General features: G+C 39.0%; 1 protein-coding gene across 3 annotated transcripts in view; it reads right to left on the minus strand.

The window, feature by feature from the left end:
- Nucleotides 1-1234: 1234 nt before the first annotated feature.
- MET (MET proto-oncogene, receptor tyrosine kinase) overlaps nucleotides 1235-19264 on the minus strand; it is a 149317-nt gene continuing 131287 nt past the window's right edge. Inside the window, exons 21-22 of one of the 3 annotated variants that reach the window (XR_008717828.1) lie at nucleotides 15904-16089; nucleotides 1235-1299 (exon numbers count right to left, since the gene is read on the minus strand). The gene's annotated coding sequence lies outside the window, so the exon portion shown is untranslated. The remainder of the gene's footprint in view (nucleotides 1300-15903; nucleotides 16090-19264) is intronic. The other 2 variants (XR_008717827.1, XR_008717826.1) reach the window with 2 other exon arrangements.

Below are 19264 nucleotides of genomic sequence, written 5' to 3' on the forward strand. Positions count from 1 at the left end.
GAATTAGTGAGCTTGGAATATTTATTTTAGAGGTCGGGACAATTTTATTTTAGGACTTAACCTACTTTAGATTGTCAATGGAAGCTGGATCAAGGGAAAGGATCCTGGGTCTTGTGGGATGAATTGTGTCCCCCAAAAAGATATGTGGAAGTTCAACCCCCAGCACCTGTAACTGTGACTTTGTTTGGAAATAAGGTCTTTGTAGATGTAATCAAGTTAAGATAAAGCAACTAGGGTAGGTACTAATCCAAAATGATTGCTGGAAGAGAAGGAAAACATCATGTGAAGAGACACAGGGTGAATGCCGTGTGATGATAGAGGCAGAGATTGTAGTGATGTAGCTGTAAACCGAGGACCACCAGGGATTTATGGCCACCACTGGAAGACAGAGAGAGGTGAGAAAGGCTTCTACTCAGCTTTAGGGCATAGCCCTGGCTACACATGATTTTGGACTTCTAGCTGCCTGACTGTGAGAGAATAAATTTCTGTTGTTTTAAGTCATCTAGTCTGTGGTATTTTGTTATGGCAGCCTTAGAAAATGAATATACTTAGGTATGCTCTAGGCAATAAGTATTGTCACCATTAATTCACTATTAAAGATTTATTATTACTGTTCTTTTTAGGAGGCTAGCTATAGCTTTTGAAAGTCATTTTTAAAACCTTGAATGTGCCCTTATAAATACATTTTCAGTTAACAGCTGATCTTGATAACCAAGTTAATAGTTGCTCTATTCTGTGTCTGTAAAGAGACTTTATTTACTACGGTAATTTTTCACTGGTCCACCTATAATCTCTCCACTTCCAGCTTCTACACTGCCACTCATTTCTACCTCAGGGATGTTTGATATTCAGTTTTGGTATCCCTTCTAATGTACCTACCATTTTAAATCTGTAATCTGTTACATGTGGGGTTTGTTGACCCTGGTGTACTAAGTACAGGCAGTTTTGTATATCATATTGTTTCTTAAACTCCCACAAGCAAAACATTTCATTATTGTGGGTTTCCCTTCTGGTTCTGACATTTTAGGTGGAGTTCTTGTTTTTTTAAGGTTTTCTCACAATTTTAATGAAAATGCAAATGTAAAGTGATCTTATTCAGTCAGGTCCCATGTAAGGCATTATAAATGAAACCCACTCCAAGATAGGAACTCTATATTTGCTTTTAATCTCTGATGCTTATGCAAGTCATTAAAACTTACGAGTTCTGTCTTTGTCACTGTAAGATTAGCACAACATGAAGAATGATTTTCTTTGGAGACTGAGAATCATCTCGAGCCGCAGAGACTCTTGAGGCTTAATCTGTAAATAAGAATTAAGAGAAGCCTCAGTTAAATACAGCTGGGCAACCAGAAGGGGGAGTTCCCATGCCCTGCAACAACAGCAGGGCCCAGCAAGCCCCAAGAAAGACTTCTCTTCTGGCAAGGACTCAGTCAATGAAAAACCATGGACTCTTTGTTTACTACACACCTCCCTAATGCCTTTTCCCTCTATAAAAGATTTCTTTTTCCCTTGCCCTGTGGCTCTCCATGGTTGCAGAATTGTAATTCTCTACTGATGCCATTGGAAGGACTGATACTGAAGCTGAAGCTGAAGCTCCAATACTTTGGCCACCTGATGCTAAGAGCCAACTCACTGGAAAAGACCCTGATGCTGGGAAATATTGAAGGCAGGAGGAGAAGGGGGTGACAGAGGATGAGATGGTTGGATGGCATCACCAATTCAATAGACAGGAGTTTGAGCAAACTCTGGGAAATACTGAAGGACAGGGAAGCCTGGCTTGCTGCAGTCCATGAGGTTGCAAGGAGTCAGAGATGACTGAGCAACTAAACAACTGATGCCAAATAAACTCCTCTTTGCTGAGAAATATCTGGCAGTCTGTTTCAGGTCAACAGATCCTAACTCTTATCACATTGGAAAGCGACTGCTCTGGTTCCTTTATATGCAGGTTTTCATCACCACATCTGTTATGTAAAAGTTGAGGCCTGCTTTAGTCAAAAGTAGATTGAATTTTGCATCCAGTTCTGTTCCTCCCTTTTCAGAATTCCTTTTCTGTCAATAGCTTCCTATTTCTTACTCTCTTTACCTCTTGGGATCTGCTTTCTCTTTGAAAATCTGACAGACTAATACAGTCAACAGAGTAATGAGAATTTCTGCACAGAGGAAACCTTAACAGGTGCTTAAAGGTTTTTTTTTTTTAATTTTTATTTTTTAATTTATTTTTTTATTGAAGTATAATTGCTTTACAGAATTTTGTTGTTTTCTGTCAAACCTCAACATGAATCAGCCATAGGTATAGATATATCCCCTCCCTTTTGAACCTCCCTCCCATCTCCCTCCCAATCCCACCCCTCTAGGTTGATACAGAGCCCCTGTTTGAGTTTCCTGAGCCATACAGCAAATTCCCATTGGCTATCTATTTTACATATGGTAATATCAGTTTTCATGTTACTCTTTCTGTACAACTCACCCTCTCCTCCCCTCTCCCCAGGTCCATAAGTCTATTCTCTATGTCTGTTTCTCCACTGCTGCCCTGTAAATAAATTCTTCAGAACCATTTTTCTAGATTCCATATATGTGCATTAGAATATGATATTTATCATTCTCTTTCTGACTCACTTCACTCTGTATGATAAGTTCTAGGTTCATCCACCTCATTAGAACTGACTCAAATGTGTTCCTTTTTTATGGCTGAGTAATATTCCATTTGTATATGTACCACAACGTCTTTATCCTTCATCTGTTGATGGGCATCTAGGTTGCTTCCATGTTCTAGCTGTTGTAAATAGTGCTGCAATGAACAATGGGATACATGTGTCTTTTTCAATTTTAGTTTCCTCAGGAAATATGCCTAGGAGTGGGATTGCTGGGTCATCTGGTGGTTTTATTCCTAGTTTTTAAAGGAATTGCCATACTGTCTTCCATAGTGGCTGTCTCAATTTACATTCCCACCAACACTGCATGAGCATTCCCTTTTCTCCACACCCTCTCCAGCATTTGTTTTGTAGACTTTTTGATGATGGCCATTCTGACTGGTGTGAGGTGATATCTCATTGTGGTTTTGATATGCATTTCTCTAATAATGAGTGATGTTGAGCATCTTTCATGTGTTTGTTAGCCACCTGTATGACTTCTTTGGAGAAATGTCTATTTAGGTTTTTTTTCTCACTTTTTGATTAGGTTGTTTGCTTTTCTGGTATTGAGTTGTATGAGCTGCTTGTATATTTTGGAAATTAATCCTTTGTCAGAAAAATCCTTTGTCAAAAAAATCCTTTGTTTCATTTGCTATTATTTTCTCCCATTTGCAGGGTTGTCTTTTCACCTTGTTTATCGTTTCCTTTGTTGTGCAAAAGCTTTTAAGTTTAATCAGGTCCCACTTGTTTACTTTTGTGTTTATTTCCATTACTCTAGGAGCTGGGTCACAGAGGATCTTTCTTTGATTCATGTCATTGAGTGTTCTATGTTTTCCTCTAATAGTTTTATAGTTTCTGGTCTTACATTTAGGTCTTTAATGCATTTTGAGTTTATCTTTGTGTATGGTGTTAGGAAGTGTTCTAATTTCATTCTTTTACATGTAGCTGTCCAATTTTCCTAGCACCATTTATTGAAGAGGCTGTCTTTGCCCTATTGTATATTCTTGCCTCCTTTGTCAAAAATAAGGTACCCATAGGTGCATGGTGTTATTTTATTATACAGTAATGTTTGCTGTAGGCTTATCATATATGGCCTTTACTATGTTGAGGTAGGTTCCTTCTATGCCCATTTTTTTTTAATAATTTCTGGGCTTTTTATCTTGTTCCATTGGTTTTTATTTCTGTTTTTGTGCAAGTACTATACTATCCTGATAACTGTAGCTTTGTAGTATAATCTGAAGTCAGGAAGGTTGATTCCTCCAGCTCCATTCTTCTTTCTCAAGACTGATTTGGCTATTTGGGGTCTTTTGTGTTTCCATATGAATTGTGAAATTTTTTGTTCTAGTTCTGTCAAAAATGCCATTGGTAATTTGATAGGGATCACATTGAATCTGCAGATTGCATTTGGTAGTATAGTCATTTTCACAATATTGATTCTTCTACCCAAGAACATAGAATCTCTCTTTGTTTATGTCATCTTTTATTTCTTTCATCAGTGTCTTATAATTTTCTGTATACAGTTCTTTTGTCTCCTTAGATATGTTTATTCCTAGATATTTAATTCTTTTTGTTGCAATGGTAAATGTGATTGATTCTTTAATTTTTTATTTCTGATTTTTCATTGTTAGTATATAGAAATGCAAGTGATTTCTGTGTATTAATTTTATATCCTGCAACTTTGCTAAACTCACTGATGAGCTCTAGTAATTTTCTGACACTATCTTTAGGGTTTTCCATGTACAGTATCATGTCATCTACAAACACTGAGAGCTTTACTTCTTCTTTTCCAATCTGGATTCCTTTTATTTCTTTTTATTCTCTGATTGCTGTAGCTAGGACTTCCAGAACTATGTTGAATAATAGTTGTGAAAGTGGATACCCTTGTCTTGTTCCTCATCTCAGGGGGAATGATTTCAGTGTTTCACCATTAAGAGTAATGTTTGCTGTAGGTTTATCATATATGGCCTTTGCTATGTTGAGGTAGGTTCCTTTTATGCCCATTTTTTGAAGAGTTTTAATCATAAATGGCTGCTGAATTTTGTCAAAGGCTTTTTCTGCATCTATTGAGATTATCATATGGTTTTTAGCTTTCAATTTGTTAATATGGTCTATCACATTGATTGATTTGCATATATTGAAGAACCCTTGCATCCCTGGAATAAACACAATTTGATCATGGTGTATGAGCTTTTTGATGTGTTGCTGAATTCTGTTTGCTAAAATTTTGTTGAGGATTTTTGCATCTATGTTCATCGGTAATAATGGCCTGTAGTTTTCTTCTTTTGTGTTGTCTTTGTTTTTGGTATCAGGGTGATGGTGGCCTTGTAGAATGAGTTTGGAAGTGTTCCTTCCTCTGCAATTTTTTGGAAAGAGTTTTAGAAGGATAGGCATTAGCTCTTCTCTAAATTTTTGATAGAATTCTCCTGTGAAGCAATCTGGTCCTGGGCTTTTGTTTTTGGGGAGAGTTTTGATTACAGCTTCAATTTCAGTGCTTGTAATTGGGTTGTTCATAATTTCTATTTCTTCCTGGTTCAGTCTTCAAAGATTGAACTTTTCTAAGAATCTGTCCATTTCTTCCAGGTTACCAATTTTATTGCCATATAGTTGTTCATAATAGTCCCTTATAATCCTTTGTATTTCTGCATTGTCTGTTGTAACCTCTCCTTTTTCATTTCTAATTTTGTTGATTTGATTCTTCTCTTTTTTCTTGATGAATCTGGCTAAAGGCTTGTCAATTTTATCTTCTCAAAGAACCAGCTTTTAGTTTTATTAATCTTTGCTATTGTTTCTTTCATTTCTTTTTCATTTATTTCTGCTCAGATCTTTATGATTTCTTTCCCTCTACTAATTTTGGGGGGATTTTTGTTTTTCTGTTTCCAGTTGTTTTAGGTGTAAAGTTAGGCTGTCTATTTGATGTTTTTCTTGTTTCTTGAGGTAGGATTGTATTACTATAAACTTCCCTCTTAGGACGGCTTTTGCTGCACCCCATAGGTTTTGAGTTGTCATATTTTCATTGCCATTTGTTTCTAGAATTTTTTTGATTTCCCTTTTGATTTCTTCAGTAACCTGTTGGTTACTTAGAAACGTGATGTTTAATCTCCATGTACTTGTGTTTCTTACAGTTTTTTCTTGTAATTGATATCTAGTCTCATAGTGTTGTGGTCAGAGAAGATGCTTTCAATTTTCAGAGAGGAAGATTTCAATTTTCTTAAATTTACTGAGGTTTGATTTGTGACCCAATGTGGTCTATCCTGGAGAATGTTCCATGTGCACTCAAGAAGAAGGTATATTTTTCTGCATTTGGATGGAAAGTCCTGAAGATATTGAGATCCATCTCATCTAATGTATCATTTAAGACTTGCATTTCCTTATTCATTTTCTGTTCTGATGATCTGTGCATTGGTGTGAGTGGGGTGTTAAAGTCTCCTGCTATTTTTGTGCTACTGTCAGTTTCTTCTTTTATGTCTGTTAGTGTTTGTCTTATGTATTGAGGTGTTCCTATGTTGGGTGCATAGGTATTTACAACTGTTATGTCTTCCTCTTGGATTGATCCCTTGATCATCATGTAGTGTCCTTCTTTATCTCTTGTAATCTTCTTTATTTTAAGGTCTATATTGTCTGATATGAGGATTGCTACTCCAGCTTTCTTTTGCTTCCCATTTGCATGGAGTATATTTTTCTGTCCTCTCACTTTCAGTCTATATGTGTCTTGAGGTCTGAAGTGGGTTTCTTGTAGACAGTATATATATGGGTCTTGTTTTTGTATCCATTCAGCCAGTCTTTGTCTTTTGGTTGGAGCATTTAATCCATTTACATTTAAAGTAATTATTGATATATATGTTCCAGTGCAATTTTCTTAATTGTTTGGGGTTGATTTTGTATACCTTTTTTTTCCTCTTCTCTTTATTTATTGACTATATAAGTTCATTTAACATTTGTTATAAAGCTGGTTTGGTGGTACTGATTCTCTTAACTTTGGTAGTCTGTAAAGCTTTTTATTTCTCCATCAATTTTGAATGAGGTCCTTGCCAGGTACAGTAATCTTGGTTGTAGATTTTTCCCTTTCAGTACTTTAAATATACCCTGCCATTCCCTCTGGTCTGCAGAATTTCTGCTGAAAGATCAGCTGTTAAGCATATGCGGTTTCCCTTGTATGTTACTTGTTGCTTGTCCCTTGCTGTTTTTAATATTCTTTCTTTGTTAGTTTGATTAGTGTGTGTCTTGGCATGTTTCTCCTTCAGTTTATCCTGTATGGGACTCTGTGCCTCTTGTACTTGATTGACTATTTTCTTTTCCATGTTGGGGAAATTTTCAACTATAATCTCTTCAAAAATTTTCTTATGCCCTTTCTTTTTCTCTTCTTCTTCTGGTAACCCTATAATTCAAATGTTGGTTTATAACAACAATAAAAAGTGTGACTGAATATACACATGTACATATATACCCATAAGCAAAATGAAAACAGTCCAGTGAAAATAAAGTACAATAGATTGACCTGGCGAACAAAGGAAACTCAACATTATATCTACTAGAATGAAACTAACTAAAGCACAAACTTGAAAACAAAACTAAAGCAAAGTGCCAACTGGGGAATAAGGCAATGAAAATAAAACTAACAAATATGTTGAGAGGAAAGGAGAGAAAGGACAGCTATGCAAAGTTAAATAGAGGTAGATGAAGAAGATTTATATACATTAAAGATTAACTGCAAGGGGAAAAGAACAGTAGGAAAGGCAAACAAAGGAATAAATGTAGGAAAAGTATAACAGGTTTAAGAAAATTTAAAATTAAACTTATAAAAAAGAGGAAAGAAAAAAAAATGGAAGAAGAAAGAGAAAAGGAAAAAAAGGAAAACTCCACAGAACTGCGAAGGCCCAACATAGAGGCAGAGGTTTATAACAACAATAAAAAGTGTGACTGAATATACACATATATGTATACAACCATAAGCAAAATCAAAACAGTCCAACAAAAATAAAGTACAATAGATTGACCTGGCAAATAAAGGGAACCAAAAATTATCTCTACCAGAACAAATTTAACTAAAGCACAAACTGGAAAACAAAACTAAAGCAAGGTGCCAATTGGGGTATAATGCAATGAAAATAAAACTAACAAATATGTTGAGACTAAAGGAAAGAAAGAAAAGAAAGACAGATATGCAAAGTTAAGTAGAGATAGATAAAGAAGATTTTATATATATTAAAGATTAACTACAAAGGGAAAAGAACAGTAGGAAAAGCAAACAAAGGAATAAATGTAGAAAAGATAATAATAATGGGTTTAAAAAAAAAAAACAAACCACTCTCCAGAACTGCAAAAGCTCAACAGAGAGGCAGAGGTTTACAACAACAATAAAAAATGTGACTGAGAAAAAAAAGAAAAAAAAAAAGCTCAAAAGCTTAGTTAGATTTCATAGTGCCAATAAAATCGACAACTACAACAGAGGGGGGAAAACAGAGAAAAAGAGAAAAAAAATCCAAACGAATCTACAGAACAAGTCAAAACATAAGAATAATAAATGTTTTTCTTGAGTCACGGCTGTTAGAGTCCTTTCCCTCGCTGGGAGTCACAGTCCATTTCACCTCCCTAGGATGCCCTCTATATAACACTGTGCTGATCTCTGGACCTGCTGTCGGGGCAGCTCAGATTCTAATTTGCTCCTACTCCTCTGTGTTCTTGCCTCCAATGTCCACAGCTATCAGAACTAGTGGGTTTTCTTTTGTGGGAGTTCTCAATGATGTTTTATATATTTCACGGACACAGAGTCTGCCTAGTTTATCGCGTGGATTTAATCTGCAGCTTGTACACCTGGTGGAAGGGTTTTGGGTCTTCTTCCTTAGTCACACCGCCCCTGGGTTTCAATTGCGGTTTTATTTCCACCTCTGGATATGGGTTGTTTCCTGGGGTTTGCTCCTGAGGCTGCCCTGGAGGACTTGGGTTTGCGCCTGTGTGCAGGTAGTGCAGCTGTTTGAGTTGCAGGGGTTCTGGCAGCACCAGGTACTCAGGGGAGTTGGTGGCTAAGGCAGCAGGAAATATAGTGCTCTAGAAGAGTATGTCAACCGGTATTGGCCCATACGCTCCAGTACTCTTGCCTGGAGAACCCCCTCCCTGACAGAGAAGCCTGGTAGGCCACAGTCCACAGGGCCGCAAAGAGTTGGACATTACCCAAGACCCTGCATACAGGTGCAAAACTTTTTTTGCCTGTGGCACCTCTGGCCCAGCAAGAGTTGAGCGTGAAGGTAGTGCTGCTGCTTGGCTTGTGGGGACCCTGGTGGCACCAAGTGTTCAGGGACATGGACTGCCTCTGCTGCAGAAGTTATGACCCTATCAGAGTCTTTTTTTGAGGCTCTTGTAGCTGGCGATCAGAAGGCTTCTTTGGCCAGTCTTTCTCCATAGCTCTGCCATTCAGGCACTTAAAGGGCTTCCTAGCTTGGGATCCTTCTCTGTTGTTCTGTGCATCAGGCACATAGAGGGGCCCCCTGCCTGGGGTCCTACTCTAGTTCAGTGCCTCAGGCATTTGATGGGCCAGCCTCTCTATTGTTCAGCGGCCAATGCTGGCTTGTGTGTGGTGGCGGGGGAGAGACTATGGTGATGGCTCCACGCCCTACGCGTGACTAAGCACAATCTCCTTGCTTCCATGGCTGCCCGGCTTTCCTCCACAGGCTTTTCCCACTACAGTCTCCTCCCTCACAACCCTCCATCCGTCTTTCTGCAGTCAACAGCAGCCCTCGCCCTGGGATTGCTCCACAATCCCTAAACTCCAGCTCCCAGCCTCTGCACCATCTGTGGTATGCATGGCTGAGGCAAGGACTGTCTGATTTTCATTCCATTTCAGTTCAGTTCAGTTCAGTTCAGTCGCTCAGTCGTGTCCGACTCTTTGCAACCCCATGAATTGCAGCATGCCAGGCCTCCCTGTCCATCACCAATTCCTGGAGTTCACTCAAACTCATGTCCATCGAGTCGGTGATTCCATCCAGCCATCTCATCCTCTGTCGTCCCCTTCCCCTCCTGCCCCCAATCCCTCCCAGCATCAGAGTCTCTTCCAATGAGTCAACTCTTTGCATGAGGTGGCCAAAGTACTGGAGTTTCAGCTTCAGCATCAGTCCTTCCAAAGAACACCCAGGACTGATCTTTATTTTATTTTATTTTTTTTAATTTAATTTTATTTTAAACTTTACAATATTGACTGATCTTTAGAATGGACTGGTTGGATCTCCTTGAAGTCCAAGGGACTCTCAAGAGTCTTCTCCACCACCCCAGTTCAAAAGCATCAATTCTTCGGTGCTCAGCTTTCTTCACAGTCCAACTTTCACATCCATACATGACCACTGGAAAAACCATAGCCTTGACTAGATGGACCTTTGTTGGCAAAGTAATGTCTCTGCTTTTGAATATGCTGTCTAGGTTGGTAATAACTTTCCTTCCAAGGAGTAAGCGTCTTTTAATTTCATGGCTGCAATCACCATCTGCAGTGATTTTGGAGCCCCCCAAAATAAAGTCTAACACTGTTTCTACTGTTTCCCCATCTATTTCCCATGAAGTGATGGGACCAGATGCCATGATCTTAGTTTTCTGAATGTTGAGCTTTAAGCCAACTTTCTCACTCTCCTCTTTTACTTTCATCAAGAGGCTTTTTAGTTCCTCTTCTCTTTCTGCCATAAGGGTGGTGTCATCTGCATATCTGAGTTATTGATATTTCTTCTGGCAATCTTGATTCCAGCTTGTGCTTCTTCCAGCCCAGCGTTTCTCATGATGTACTCTGCGTATAAGTTAAAGAAGCAGGGTGACAATATACAGCCTTGACATACTCCTTTTCCTATTTGGAACCAGTCTGTCATTCCATGTCCAGTTCTAACTGTTGCTTCCTGACCTGCATATAGGTTTCTCAAGAGGCAGGTCAGGTGGTCTGGTATTCCCATCTCTTTCATTTAGGCTGCCACAGATCAGCTATTTCCCTCTCAGCCTGAAATGTTTCTCCTCTGACTCAGACAATTGCCCCCGATGTGGGGGTCAGACCCCTGCTTCAGGTCCCCCACCTGCTGAGGGCAGGTCCAGGCCTTCTAACAGTCCCCCGTTTTCCCCTAGTTCCTTCGTCCTACTGAGTTTTACGTGGGTCAGTATGTTCTTTTCCACTGGTCAGGTACTCCTGTCCACTCTCACCTGGCATTCTGCATGCACTTCTGTGTTTGAGGGTTTATTCCTGATGCGGACAGAGATGTATTCCATGTCCACCTACTCCTCCGCCATCTTCAACAGGTTCCTTTTAATAGGGATTTTAAAAAATATAATATCCTAACTTTAGTAGTAAGAAGGACAGGCCGTGAGAAGTGGGGAAGATTGTTTTCTGTTTTGTGCAGGAGAGATCTCATGGTATAATTGAGATGCACATCCTATTGTAGATTTTTCAGATATTTTTAGGGAATAACAGTGGGAAAAAAAAAAGAGCTTTATATTTTTAGTGCAGTTCTCCAGTTAACACTGACTCTGCAGTGTAATGGTTCCAGCATTTTTTGGTGTTCCTAGTATTTTCAGGCTCCACCAAAAGAACATCAAGCATCTCCTTTCCTTTTAGCAGTTGCTTGGTTGCTCTGTATTTCCAAGGACTATTAGAAGAACTGATTTGTGCATTTAATTCAGGAATTCCAAAACAACCTAGATGGCTCATAATAAGCAGACCACTGGCTTTTCTTTTTAACCAAAGCAACTATAAGATGCATGCAAAATAAAGATTTTGTTACCTGGCTTTTTGCATAACAGCAAATGGAGAGGAGAGGCATTGCAATGACAAACGGTTCTCAAAACTGTGTGATTTCCAAGTCTTTGAGCTTTGATCATTAAGCAGGTTTTCAGAAAATATAATTTCTATTTTCCCATCATTCCTTACTGGTAAATACTGAAGAAGAATAATATATGACATTTTTCACTGATACTTTCTAAATGGTGACTTAGAAACACAACTTATTTTCATAATTCATGTTTGTTAGGTTGCTGAATGCATTTGTCTTTAGATTCTTTGTTTTTCTCTATAAGCAAATATTTATCAATGACATTTTATAATATCCCAGGATGAGTGCTAGAGATGCTAAGATAAAACATAGTGTCTGTTATCACAGAGCTCACTACATGATACCAAGCTAGTAAATAATTGTCATATAGCTAGAAAAATAAAACAACAAGAGTATGTTAAAGAGGCCACACAGGCAAGAAAGACTAACATGGATTTGGTAGATTGGAGAAGATTCTGCATAAAGGGGATGCAGAATTAAATTGGTTAGTAAAGGCTGATTATGAGTTTAACATACAGATGGGAAGGGTATAGGCTGGTTTTTTATCTGTTAAACTTGATGGGCTTATTACATGAAGATGCCAAGGAAGTGCTGAATGTATGAATTTGGAGTTCAGGGGAAGAAGGAAATTTGGGAGTGTATAGAAGTATTTAAAAATGACAGGACTGGATAACATTACTTTGGAGAGAGTGAGGCCACAAAAGAAAAGGACCTCTAGCACTGAACTTGAGACACTGAGTCTGAGTTGGGAAATGATCCAGCAAATGAGACTGATAAGGAGTTTTCTGTGATACAGGCAGGAAACCAGAATGGTATGGTGTCATTGAAGCCAAGAGAAGAAAGGTAATCAACAAAGGAGAAGTGATCACCTGGGTCAAAATGCTGTGGAGAAGAGGTGCAAAACTGAGGACAAATTAAATACCACTGGTGATCTGACCAGAGGAGATCCTGTGGAATTGGAGAAATGGAAAACTTGATTGGAGTGAAGGGGAGAATGAGGTATGAAATTAGAGGTGGTGTCTTTCAAGAAATCTTACGATGTAGGGAAGAAATGGAATTTAATGTTGCTACTATTTGGTGGCTCAGAGGTTAAAGTGTCTGCCTGCAATGTTTGAGACCCAGGTTTGATCCCTGGGTCGGGAAGATCCCCTGGAGAAGGAAATGGCAACTCACCCCAGTATTCTTTCCTGGGAAATCCCATGGATGGAGGAGCCTGGTAGGCTACAGTCCATGGGGTCACAAAGAATTGGACACGACTGAGTGACTTCACTTCACTTCACTATTTGCTGAACACCATCCTGTGCTAGGCATTTTTTGCATATATTATTTGTAATTTTCAGACTTTATTTTTTGGGCTCCAAAATCACTGCAGATGGTAATTGCAGCCATGAAATTAAAAGACTTGTTCCTTGGAAGGAAAGTTATGACCAACGTAGACAGCATATTAAAAAGCAGATACATTACTTTGCCAACAAAGGTCCGTCTAGTCAAGGCTATGGTTTTTCCAGTGGTCAGGTATGGATGTGAAAGTTGGACTGTGAAGAAAGCTGAGCACCGAAGAATTGATGCTTTTGAACTGTGGTGTTGGAGAAGACTCTTGAGAGTCCCTTGGACTGCAAGGAGATCCAACCAGTCCATTCTAAAGGAGATCAGTCCTGGGTGTTCTTTGGAAGGAATGATGCTAAAGCTGAAACGCCAATACTTTGGCCACCTCATGCGAAGAGTTGACTCATTGGAAAAGACTCTGATGCTGGGAGGAATTGGGGACAGGAGGAGAAGGGGACGACAGAGGATGAGATGGCTGGATGGCATCACCGACTCAATGGACATGAGTTTGGGTGAACTCTGGGAGTTGGTGATGGACAGGGAGGCCTGGCGTGCTGCAGTTCATGGGGTCGCAAAGAGTCTGACACGACTGAGCGACTGAACTGAACTGAACTACAATGTAGGCATTTGAATTTTTGTTGTTTAGGTAATTAAACAGAAGATAAAAAGGACAAGAAACTTCCTTAAAGCCACATAACTTCACGATGAGAGAACTGGAATTCAAACCCAGGTCCATCTTGGTCCAAGTTCGATCTCATTCCAGTTCATCACGTCCCAACCAGAATGGCAGATCACTCCATAGGCATAACTTTGCAGAGTCTAAGAAATCTGTTTCAATTTCTGGCCAAAATATTTTTCCTGAGGATTATAGTGTTCCTGAAATTTCACTAATAGGGATTTAAAACTCCATTCTTGATAGTTTCCAGACTTCTGTTACTAATACATCAATAACGAAGGCAAAAGTAATATTCAACAGCTTAATATAGATCCCTAAGGTTTTCAGTACTGTCAAGACATCCCTCCCCCGAAAAAGGACATCCAAGTTTTTCCCCTTCAGTCTAGAACTTGCCTTTGTGCTCTGGGTTAACACTTTAAACTTGACATTTGATTGGCTTAAAGACTTTAAAAAATCACCATATCCTAAATGGTACTCCTGATTTTCACAACCACTCTTCCAATATCTTACATATGAACAAGTAAATAGTGACACAGTTCTTTCAATTGTCTATTGCAGAAGACTCATAGTCATCTGCTAATTCTCTTTCCTTATATCTGTCAACAGATCCATCAAGTTACACCAGTTCTGCCTTTAAAGTGTTAGTCGCTCAATCATGTCTGAGTCTGCAATCCCATGGACTGTAGCCTGCCAGGCTCCTCTATCCATGGAATTCTCCAGGCAAGAGTATTGGAGTGGGTTGACATTCCCTTCTCCAGGGGATCTTCCCAACCCAGGAATCAAACCTGGGTCTCCTGAATTGCAGGTGGTGGCTCAGACGGTAAAGCGTCTATCTACAATGCAGGAGACCCAGGTTTGATCCCTGGGTGGGGAAGATCTCCTGGAGAAGGAAATGGCAATCCACTCCAGTACTATTGCCTTGAAAATCCCATAGACAGAGGAGCCTGGTAGGCTATAGTCCATGGGGTTGCAAAGAGTTGGACACGACTGAGCGACTTCACTTTCACTTTCTTTAGAATTTAAATCTGTCTTCCCTTGTCCATCTTCATGATGCCATCCTTATTTCTACTACCCCATCCAAAGTGGGTCTCTCCCAATCCATCTTCTTACCTATGATGTTAATTTCCTTCTAGCACGTAGGCCATGCTCTTATCACTTGGTTTAATTTTTTGTGTATTCGTTTATCTTTTGTTCATGTCTCTCCTCTAGAATGTAAGGGCTTCCCAGTGGCTCAGCAGTAAAGATTCCACCTGCAATGCAGGAGACTTTCAGGAGATGCAGATTCAACACCTGGGTTGGGAAGAACCCTGGAGGAACGAATGGCAACCCACTCCAGTCTTCTTGCCTGGGAAATCCCATGGACAGAGGAGCCTGGTGGGCTGCAGTCCATGGCATTGCAAAGAATTGCATACAACTAAGTGACTAAACAACTAGAATGTAAATTCCATCAGGACAGGGACTTTATTTCGATTACATTGTATTCCCACTGTTTATTATGAATGCCACAATGCTGGGCATATGGCAGATGCTCAACAAATATATTGGTACTTGAATGAAAAAATAATTTCCATGTGATTGGCAGAGAATCAAGGCAATAGCCTCAGCCAACTGTGGTTGGCAAAATAAAATATGACAAAAGCCACAGTCATCAAACTCAGGCTCTCCCTGTGTCACACAACAAATACTCACTGGCTACCTATTTTGCATATGGTAATGTACATGTTTCCACGCTATTCTTCCCATTCGCCCCACCCTTTCTTTCCCCTGCTGCATCTCCAGTGTTTTTGAGCCACAGAGGCAACTGGGGTTGACTCCCTGCTAGTGGCACCCTTTCCTTCTTCTTCTTATGAGTGAGCTACATGTATATTACTCTTCCTTGACATGGCAGTAATACAAACAACAGCCTATTGTTTGGAAGGCTTGCCTGGTGGCTCAGAGGTTAAAGCGTCTGCCTCCAATGCGGGAGACCAGGATTTGATCCCTGGATCGGGACGATCCCCTGGAGAAGGAAATGGCACCCCACTCCAGTACTCTTGCCTGGAGAATCCCATGGATGGAGGAGCCTGGTAGGCTGCAGTCCACAGGGTCACAAAGAACTGGACACGACTGAGCGGCTTCACTTTCACTTTTACAAAGCACATGCAGGTATGCTACTTTCATTACCTGTGAGATAGGAACTATGTTTTACAGATGGGAAGTTTGAAGAATAAGAGAGTATGTCACAAAGTTGGTAAGAGGTGAAACCAGTGTTGGGTCTGAATCTCTGATTCGAGATCTCCTATGCATTCCACATGCTATACTTATATTCTGTATCTAAAGGTCATCATCCCCACTTTTAAAGTACAGTTGTCTTATAAGGTCAATGCCAGGTGATTTTATCTAACTATAAACACTTCTGTTGAAAAGATACATCTACTTTGGAATTTAACCTAGGATGCATCTTACTCGGGCTTCCCTGGTGGCTCAATGGTAAGGAACCCACCTGTCAATGCACGAGACATGGGTTTGATGCATGGGTTGGGAAGATCCCTGGAGAAGGAAATGTTAACCCACTGCAGTATTCTTGCCTGAAGAATTCCATGAATAGAGGAGTCTGGTGAGCTTCAGTCCATGGGGTTACAAAAGAGGTGGACATTGCTAAGCAGCAGCAGCAGCATCTTTCTCATTTCTGAAAACCAGAAAAGAAATTGAAAACTGTAATGATTTATAACTTACTGAGACTTTTACATATAATGATCTCACTCCTCAAAATGACCTAGGGAAATAGGTAGAATAGGTTTATTATCCTCATGCTCCAGATAAGTTATCTAAATCCTAGGAAGGAAAGGGCTGAAGGTTACCCACTTAAAGAACATTGATTAAAAGCATGGATTCTTGGAGTAACACTGCCTGTGTTTGATTCCTAGTTTAACTATTTATTAGCTATGCAATCCTGGGCAAGTTCTTTAACTCTCTGTGCTCCAGTTTCCTCATCTATAAAGTGAGGATAATGATAGTATGTACATCATCAAGTTACTGTGAAGACTGCATCTGTTAATCCATGTAAAGCATTATGTGTTATGTCTGGCACATAGTAAGTTCTCAATAAACACTGACTATTAAAAAGTGACCCAGCCAGGCCTTTGACCTAATTCTCTGACTCCAAGTCTAGCGGTCTTCCTATCATTCAAGTTAGTCCTCTTCTTAGAAAAACAAGTTGAAATAACTTTTTTTTGAAATGCTCTTTTCAGGAGTAGCTGAGCCAAGGACATTTTGTTTAGATTTTTACTTAACTCATAACGGGATTACAGAGCAGTGATAAGAACTTAATGTTGTTACATCTTATGAAATCACTTCATAGAATGTAATTTTGGGAGAGAGTACATTGAGGATCCTAATATCAACATAAAGATTTGTTCTTTTCCATTTTAAATGTTTTCTCCAGAACTTCAAATCTAGAGCAAATGTGTCATGTCTTTTTGTTATGAAACATGCACAGATTTATTGTGTGTCAAAAGAGAAAACTTCTCTTTCAACTGCAAATATTTTACATGATATTAGGGGCTGCCCAGACTATTTATTACTTTTTTGTATCTTTAGGGCTGTATCCTAGAAGGATAAAAAGGCTGGTATATCAAATTATGTGTGAGAATTTTTTTTTGCATTAGTTTGTAATGCTAAATAAAACAAAACAAAAAACCTGGAAACAACCTGAATGCTTAGGAAGAAACGTATGATTAAGTGAATTTGGAAACACCCGTTCTAAAAAATATCAGGCAATGAAAAAGACTGAGCTATATGCCAGAAGAATACCTGTGTTACACTGCTAAGTGAAAAAAAAAAAAAAATCATGCTGCAGATTATGTACATAGCATAATCCTATTTTTGTTTAAAAGCTCTAAAATCAACATATATGTTTATATTTCTATGAAAGGCATGAAAATATGGAAGTGAGAGCATCTATTGGAACAGGGTAGCACTGGAGAGGATTGCTAGAATCTGCAAGAATGCTACCTTTTAAAAAATTACATCTTGAGATTATTTTACACACAGAAAGCATACATTACTTATGTAATAAATGTTGAACAACAACAAATTAAAAAGTTTTTCTTTAGCAGTGGCCAACTAACACAATCACTGTCCTAAAGCCCACTGAGGAAACATTGATAAGATGCCTAGAGGGACCCATCGTTGAAGCTGTCTATTTTGTTTAGAAATCAAACTTCTGACTTTGGTTGCAAGAGCAAAAAGCTCCAAATGAATTAAAACTCCCAGTCTACAAATAATCATAGCAAACTCAGAGTCTGCTTGCAAATTGTATAAATATACACTGAAACAGGATCACACACCTTCTTAATTAAGCATGATTCAATTCTTTGTTAGCCTCTCAATTCATAAATGTTATGATAATCAAATTTCAGTATAAAGTGAAGCTAGCACTGTAAAATCTCAACCTCAGCTATACTAAATGTAATTGCCCTTTTTCCACTGATTTACCGGTATTCTTTAAAATTTGTGTTTGATGTCATCTAAGCCATATCTGCTATTGTCACAACCGCCTATAGGTTTCAAATTAGTAAAGGCTTTGAAATATGACTCTGCTCAGCAGAAAGGAATCTGCAGCACTTGGCATAAAGATTATAATCTTTGGCCTTTCTGTGGCAAGATTTACAACTGTGACCTTGGGCTCTATTTCACTTGGAGTGTAGTCACTTTAAGTTACCAGTGATGATTGCTTTGAGTTACTAGGTCAGTGTGAATTGCCTAATATAATGTCAGATTCGTGCTTCCCAAGGGCTGGGCAGTATTAGGGACATGAAACAAAGTGAATTTTAATGTCTGCAAAAGGCAGTGCTCTGATATATGAGCCACCTCAGTAACAATGAATTTCCACGGCAGGAGATTTTAACACCAGTTCTTAACCTCTTCCGTACTATTCATCCTCTAATTCATGAAATATTATGAGTTCACTTTTAATTAGGTGAAATAGTCTGAAACTAGTTAAAGATAAATGGTCTTAAACTAGTCTGAAACTGGCTAAAGAGATAAAGAGTGAAAATCTAGCTCTATCTTAGGGCCAACTTTTTCCTAGAAAGATAAAAAGAGAGAGTTGTATGAGGGATGATACAAAGCTGCAGACAGTGCCCTCCAGTTCTATTAACACACCACTCCCTGGAAGCTGAACTGAGGCCTTTGTCACGATGAAGTTCCAAAATGAGTATTTGTTTAAAATTGAGAACTATATTCAGACGACAAGCAGTAAAGGCAGTGGAAGAATTTGCTCTTTTAATAGTCAGATGTTTGTTGCTGTTTGGCAGAAACCAACACAATATTGTAAAGCAATTATCCTTCAATTAAAAAAAAGTCACATGTTGCCTAGCTTCTAACAGGAAGAAGCTGCACACAGTACCTGAAACCAGACCTTTCTTTGATTCACTGTATTTAAATATGTTGTGAACACTAGATGGCACTCTAGGGTCGCTTTTCATCTTCCACTAGCAGAAGGTGCTTCAACATTAATTCTCTCCTTTAAATAGAGCAAACATGCTATTTAAACAAAGGTCCCTCTAGTTGCTCTGTAGTTCTGTTTTTATATTTATAGTCATGTAATCAATATGTTGGAAGAGTAATTAATTTTTAACCTCAGTCCATGGGGAGATCAAATGTTAGTGGAGTTAATGGATTGAACAGGCTTCATTATTCTAAAGTAACACTAATGATAAGGCAGGGAAGAAAGCAGAGGGTTGTAAACAATTGTGCCATCAAACACCGTCATAAAGCAACAGTGCAATGTGATCATGGGCTGCTGACCTGTTGTCACTCTCCTTCAGTACAGCTGTAGCTTCTGCTTTAGGTAACTAGAC

Source organism: Bubalus kerabau, chromosome 8, assembly GCF_029407905.1.
Source record: "Bubalus kerabau isolate K-KA32 ecotype Philippines breed swamp buffalo chromosome 8, PCC_UOA_SB_1v2, whole genome shotgun sequence".
In the NCBI taxonomy this organism is placed as follows: Eukaryota; Metazoa; Chordata; class Mammalia; order Artiodactyla; family Bovidae; genus Bubalus; species Bubalus kerabau.